Source organism: Mobula birostris, chromosome 2, assembly GCF_030028105.1.
Source record: "Mobula birostris isolate sMobBir1 chromosome 2, sMobBir1.hap1, whole genome shotgun sequence".
Taxonomy (NCBI): Eukaryota; Metazoa; Chordata; class Chondrichthyes; order Myliobatiformes; family Myliobatidae; genus Mobula; species Mobula birostris.
Window position 1 is genome coordinate 81,453,744 of NC_092371.1, and position 7,931 is coordinate 81,461,674.

Genomic DNA, 7,931 nt, shown 5'->3' on the forward strand with positions numbered 1-7,931 from the left:
CGAAACTCTTTAAATACTGATTATATCATATTCATTAAGGTGTCAACAGGATAAAAATATTCTCTCTCTCCTCATTTCTTCCTTTGTCTCTCTCACTTCCCCCTTTTCTCCTTTTTCTCTCTCTCTTCCTATCTCTGTCCCCCTTTGTTTCTCTTCTCCCCTCACCTCTCCCTCCCTCCCTACTTCTTTCTCTTCGTCTTTCTCTCTCCCTCTCTCTCTTCCTCCCTATTTCTCTCTCCCTCTTTCTCCCCAACCCTTTCTCCATCTCTCTCTTCCCATATCTCTCTCTTCTCTCTCCACCTCTTTTTCTCCCCCCTTCTCTCTCTCTCCCCTCCCCCACCTGTTTACAGATTGTAGTATGCAGCAATCTTTGACTTTTCTTGAACTTTTGGTATTTGAATGTATAAAAATCATATCCTTGACCACTCCCCTCCCCCACCCCACCCAGCCTTCTGCAAAGAGACAATCTGATAAGGTTACAGCAGATCATGTGTAACTAAAAAAATACATGACTGCTAATTTGAAGAACATAAGAACACATTTAGATCCAGTTCACTGCACTAATTAAGTAGATGTCCAATATACAGACAGTATACAAAGTGGCATTTAGTGGTGACTTTTAATGGAAGAACATTCTATAACATTTTTCCTGTATTCATCCCACATAAAGAATTCAAATATCAGCTCACCAACACTGGAGGCTACACTGCAGCCTGTGTGATAGTTTGGAGTGATGGTCACTATGCAGAGGCTGTGTATTATGGGCTGCAATAAGCAGGTTGCTAAGGAAAGGCCCTGTTGGATTAGGGTATGGATTGCTAGGCAGAGGTAGGCGTTGGACTCAACTAGGGATGGGGATGTTGGGTAATGTCGTCAAAGTTCAAATTTCAAAGTAAAATTTATTATCCGAGTACCTACACATCACCACATACAACCCTGGGATTCATTTTCTGCGGGCGTACTTAGCAAATCTATAGAACAGTGACTGTAAACTGTTTCTTTATATATTGATGTAGTTAAGCAACACAAAAAACCAGAGGACAGGAATCCAATCAAAGTAAATATAGATAAGAATGCAAGAAAATAAGAAATAGAAGTGGAGAAGGCCATTCAGCCCCTCATGCCTGTCCTACCATTCATAATATCAAGGCTGGTCTTTTATAGTCCAGCACAATACAATCCCTTGGGTCCACGATGTTGTCCGACTACACTGAGATTCCACCTGCATAGACCTCTATGTTCTTCTATTCTCATGCCTATCTAAGAAGCTCTTAAGTTTCTTAATATATATTCTTCTACCATGATATCACCCTTCCCTCTCTGTGTAAAAAACTTACCACTGACATCCCCCTTATACTTTCCTCCAATCACCTTAAATTATGCCCTTTCATCTTAGCCATTTCTCCTCCGGGAATAAAGCACTGGCTTTCACCTCTATCAAAGTCTCTTATCAGCTTATCAAAGCTCTAAGTTCAAAGTAAATTCAATATCAAAGTACATATACAACCCTGAGATTCATTTACTGGTGGGCATAACCATAACAGAATCAATGAAAGACTGACCAACTAGACTGGTCAACCAGAGTGCAAAAGACAACAAACCGTGAAAATACAAAAAGAACTAATAATAATTAATAAATAAGCAAAAAATTTTGAGAACATGTGATGAAGAGTCCTTGAAAGTGAGTACATAGGTTGTGGGAACATTTCAATGATGGGACAAGTGAAGCTGAGTGAAGTTACCCCCTTTGGTTCAAGAACCTGATGGTTGGGGGGTAATAACTGTTCCTGAACCTGGTGTTGTGAGCCCTGAAGCCCCTGTACTTTCTTCCTGATTGCAGCAGCAAAAAGAGAGCATGTCCTAGCTGGCTGGGGTCCCTGATGATGGATGCTGCTTTCCTGCAACAGGGTTTCATCTAGATGTGCTAAATGGACGAGAGGGCTTTACACATGATAGACTGGGCTGAATCCATTACTTTTAGTAGGATTCCACACCAGGCCGTGATGCAAAGTTTGAGGGGATGATTTCATTGAATGCTTTATATGCCTCGGTCAAGTCACCTCTCCAAAGAGAAAAGCTACAGCTGACCCAACCTATCCACGTAAGACATGCCCTCTAGTAAATCTCCTCTGCACCCGCTCTAAAGCTTCCACATCCTTCCTATAATGAGGTGAGCAGAAATGAACACAATATTCCAAGTGTGGTCTAACAAGGGGGCCTGTAGGTTAATTGGTCTCTGTATATTAGCCCTAGTGTGTGGGTACATGGGGGAATTGGCCTCTGTATATTAGCCCAAGTGTGTGGGTGCATGGGGGAATTCCTGGAGTTGTAGGAGGAACAGGGCTGGTAGAAATGGGTGAACTCGATGGGTGGATATTCCAATTTCTCTGCTGTCGACTGTATGACTCTAGGTTGATTTCATAGAATGGTGTAAGGGAGAGAAGAGACAAAGATGAAGATGACAATGGCGAGAACTTCAGATATCTTGATTCATGAGAATGAGTGAGGATCAGATGATGAAGATAGAGGGGGAATGGCCGAGGAGCCAGAGTTGGAGGAAGCCAGAAAAAAGGGTTGTAGAGATACAGAGCCCTACAGCACAGAAACAGGCCCTTTGGCCCTCTAATCTACACCCACCTAGTCTTCTGCCTAGCCTCACCCGGACCACGGCCCTCTATACCACTCCATGTACCTATCAGAACTTCTCTAAAATGTGACAATTGAACCTGCATCTACCACTTCACTGACAGCTCGTTCCACACTCACACCACACTGAGTGAAGAAGTTTCCCCTCAGATCCCCCTTAAATAGTTCACCTTTCACCCTATACCTATGAACTTCAGTTCTAGTGCCCCCATTCATGGGTTGTGGGGGAGAAGATTCGGGGACAAAGCAGTGAAGCAGAAATAACCTAAAGGCACTGCCAGACAAAGAAAAGTGTTCTGAAGAATGTAAGGCAGGTTCGCAGTGAACAGACTGATGAATATGCATTAAATAGATTGCTTCAATGATCAATTCCCAACACAATATGTTGCTTGGGCCAAGGCAATATAGAGAACACTCATTTTGAGTCATAGGTAAACACAATTATATGAGCGTGTTTCTCCCTTGTTAATAATTTAATGAACCTCCTAAGCTACAGTTGATTTGGAATTAAGCTCATCGTGTCAAGGGTTATTTGTGCTCACAAATATTATGAAATGGGACCACATCTTGAATGCTTATTGCAACCTGGGATTAGTTTGGATAAACCTTATGGGTTTCCAATTTTACATCATCTTTCCTAAGATGGGCTTTACTGAAACGGTATGATACAACTATCGTTGGCAGAAATTCAGATGGTGACAAGAGGGTGGACAGGAGTGGGATATATCAGCTAGTTGAGTGATGTCACAGCAACAACCTTGCACTCAACATCAGTAAGACCAGACAGCTGATTGTGGACTTCAGGAAGGTAAGACGAGGGTACATACGCCAGTCGTCATAGAGGATCAGAAGTGGGAGGATTGAGCAACTTCAAGTTCCTGAGCTTCAATACCTCAGAGGATCTAACCTGGATCCAACATATCCGTGCAGCTACAAAGAAGATATGACAGTGGCTATATTTCATTAGGAGTTTGAGCAGATCTGGTATGTTACCAAAGATACCTGCAAATTTCTACAGGTGTACTATGGAGATCATTCTAGCTGGCTACATCACAGTCTGATATGGGGGAGGGGGCTACTGCACAGGACCAAAAGAAGCTACAGAAAGTTGTAAAATTAGTCAGCTCTATCTTGAGTAGTAGCCTCTGTAGTATCCAAGACATCTTCAAGGAGTGGTGCCTCTGAAAGATTACGTCCATTATTAAGGACCCCATCACACAGGACATGCCCTCTTCTCATTGATACCATCAGGGAGGAGGTACAGAAGCCTGAAGGCACACACTCAGTGATTCAGGAATAGCGTCTTCCTCTCTGCCATCAGATTCCTAAATGGACATTGAACTCATGAACACAACCTCATTACATTTTTTTTATTTTTGCACTACATATTTAACCTAAATAATAAATATATATATATTTACTGTAATTCACATTTTTTCCGACTATCATGTATTGCATTGTACAGCTGCCACAAAGCCAAAAAATTTCACGACACATGTCAGTGATATTAAACCTGATTCTGATTCTCTTACCAGTGAGGCTGATAAACTAGGGGCTGGATAGGAGAGACCCTGAGAAAGGGCTAGGGGGAAGCCCTGACTCATTTGTAGGCAGTGTGCCAGCTTCATGCTACATAGTCAGGGTGACAGCCGCCGCTCATTCAGGGACTTGCTCACCGGTGCTCTTTTAATAGATGCATAATGGATGCAGGGTAGAGATACATCTCTACCAAAAGAGGTGTAAGGTGCTCCTTCCCTCTGCTAGCCTGCAGGTCACCCTTGTGTAAGGTGTAGCACTTGCTTAAACCACCCTCCTCCAGATCAGGGTCACGTGAAGCCATCGGAGGAGCTGGTGTATATCACAAATCCTGGCTATGCGACCACTGACAACAGGCAGACAATCTCTGAAGAATATTGATAATGGCTGGGGTCACCCATCTTGTAAGGACATTGTCCAGAAAAAGGCAATGGCAAAGCACTTCTGTAGAAAAATTTGCCAAAATAACCAGGGTCATGGAAAGACCACGATCACTTGCATCATGCAACACAGCACATAATGATGATGATGATGAAGGTGATATTGAAGATGATGATTGGGATTCATCAGGGCTTGGTACACCAACTTCCCTGTCTAAGATGACAAGAAGCTGCAGGGTGTAGTCATCAGAGCCCAGTCTATCATGAAAACCAGTCTAAACACAAGAGATTCTACAGATGATGGAAATCTAGAGCAACACATACAAAATGCAGGAGGAACTCAGTAGGTCAGGCAGCATCTGTGGAAATGAATAAATGATGAGGGCTTTGATCAGAACTGGAATGGAAGGGGGAAGAAGCCAGAATGGAAACCAGCTTTTCTTCCATGGACTCTGTCTACACTTACTGCCTCAGGAAAGCTGTTGCATGGTAACGTACCAGTTAGTGTAACACAATTACAGCACCATGATCCACATTCAATTCCCATCACTGTCTGTAAGGAGCTTGTACGTTCTCCCCACGACCACATGGATGTGATTGGGCGTTGCTGGCTCATTGAGCCAGAAGGGCCTGTAACAGTGATGTACCTCTAAATGAAAAATAAAAAATAAAATGGAACAAAGACCCCACCCACCCCAGACATTCTTTCATTTCCACCCTCCCATCAAACAGAAGATACAAAAGTTGAACGCAGGCTGATATAAAACTATTGAACGGATTCCTTGTATAGTCAAATGGTTTCTCAGTCACACGGTCTACCTTATCATAGCCTTGCACCTGATTGTCTACCTGCACTACACTTTCTCTGTAACTGTTACAATTTATTCTGCATTTTGTTATTGCTTTTCCTTCTGTAATGTCTTGGTTGTCATTTGTGCGATTTGTTCTTTATTTTTGTGTGTTGGTTCCACGGTGTTCCTTTGTTTCATGGCGGTCTGTGGAGAAGACGAATCTCAGGGTTGTATACTGCATATCTACGATGATAGCAAATGTACTTTCAACTTTTTAACTTTGATATTCTGATGTTTTGAAATTATCTCAATGGATGACAACTCTGTCAAGGATGGTCGCAAGCCAGGCTGTGAAAGGAGAAGGGTTGGGATGGAGCAGCACACACAGAATGCTGGAGGAACTCAGCAGGTCAGGTAGGATCAATGGAGAGGAATAAACGACCGCTGTTTCGGGCTGAGATCTTTCACCAGGACAGTAAAGGAAGGGGGAATAAGCCAGAGTGAGAAGATGTAGGAAGGGAAGGAGGTCAAGCTAAAAGGTGATAAGTGAAGCCAGATGATTGGGGAAGGGGTATGAAGTAAGAAACCAGGAGGTGATAGGTGGGAAAGATAAAGGGCTGAAGAAGGAGGAATCTGATAGGAGAGGAGAGTGGACCATGGGCAAGAGGGAAGGAGGAGGGGCACCAAAGCGGAGGTGATAGGCAGGTGAAGAGAAGAGGTAAGAGAGAGGCCAGGGTAGGACATTAAAGAAGAGGGAAAGGGGAAAGGGGAAAATTACTTAAAGTTGGAGAAATTAATGTCCAATCCATCAGGTTGGAGACTACCTAGATACAATGTGAGGCGTTGCTGTCCAACCTGAATGTGGCCTCATTGTGGCAGAAGAGGCGGCCATGGACTGACATGTCAAAATGGGAATGGGAAGTGGAATTAAATGGTTGGTCACTGGGAAGTCCTGCTTTTTGCAGATGGAATGAAGGTGTTCAACGAAGTGTTCCTCCAACCTACCTCATGTCTCATCAATGTGGAGGAGGCCATGTTGGTAGCAGTAGTTCCTGTGTTCTACTCTGTGTACTATGATTCTGTCTCTCACCTACGCACCAGGGAAAATCTGCTCAGCAACACTGTTTAGGATCTTGCATTTGCCCTTCCAAGGTGCAACACCTCACATTTACCAGGGTTAAACTCCACCTGCCATATCTCAGCCCATATCTGCAGCTGGTCTATATTGTGCTGTATTCTTTGCCAGTCTTCTACACTATCCACAACTCCACCAATCTTGCTATCATCCACAAATTTGCTAACCCACCCATCTGTATTTTCATTTATGTACATCACAAATGGCAGGGGTCCCAGAACAGATCCCTGCGGAACTCCACTAATTACAGACCTCCAGCTCGAATACGTCCCTTTAACCACTACCCTCTGTCTGCTATGCGCAGGCCAGTTCTGAATCCAAGCAAGAGTTTGACTGTTCTCCATGTGACCATGTGGGCTTCCTCTGGGTGCTCCTGTTTCCTCTCACCTTCCAAAGATGTACGGTTAGTCGGTTAATTGGTCACAGGGGTGTAATTGGGTGCGTGGGTTCGTTGGGCCGGAAGGGCCTGTTACTGTGCTGTATCTCTAAATGAAATAAACGTGTAAACTCCACAGGGGCAATAGCAGGGATTGAGGCTGATGCCGTGAGGCAGTGGCTTGACCTGCTGCCATCCTCTCACTTCCATCATCGTCTCTATCCTGTCTCCTCCTCAGCCTGACCTTTGTGCCTTTAAGGCTTTCCTTTAGCTCAAAGGCTGGTTTGTCGGTGGAGGAGCTGCCAGAGGAGGTGGCTGCTGCAGGTGGGGATTGCTCCCTAAACCACTCCCTGGTCCACTCGTCCCTCCCCACTGATCTCTGTCCCGGCCCATCCCTGCAAGTGGGATGAGAGCTATACCTGTCCCTACACTCCCACCCTCACTACCATTCAGAGACCCAAACGGTCCATTCAGGCGAGGCAACACTTCACAACAAAAAGCAGGGTTCATTTCAACTTCCCGTTCCCATTCCGACATGTCTGTGCATGGCCTCCTCTATGCTGCCGATGAGAACACTGTCAGGTTGGAGGAACAAATCCTCATATTTCACCTGGGTAACCTCCAAACTGATGGCATGAAAATTGATTTATCTAACTTACAGTAATGTCTACCTCTCCCCCCTTCTCTCGTTTTCCATTCCCCATTGTGTCTCCCCTTTTATCCCTCTCTTCTCCCATCACCTCCTTCTTCCCTTTCTCCCATGGTCTACTGTGCTCTCCTATCCATTCCTTCTGCTTTAGCCCTTTGCCTCTTCCACCTATCCCCCTCCTGCTTCTTCATCACCCCCCCGCCCACCTACCCACCTTCACCCTCACCTGTTCTTACCTGTCACCTGCCAGCTTGTACTCCTCCACCTTCCCCACCTTTTTATTCCAGCTTCTGCCCCCTTCCTTTCCAGTCCTGATGAAAGCTCTCGAACCAAAACGACGACTGTTCATTCCTCTCCATAGATGCTGCCCGACCTGCTGAGTTCCTCCAGCAGTTTTATGGTTTGCGGCAGGTACAAT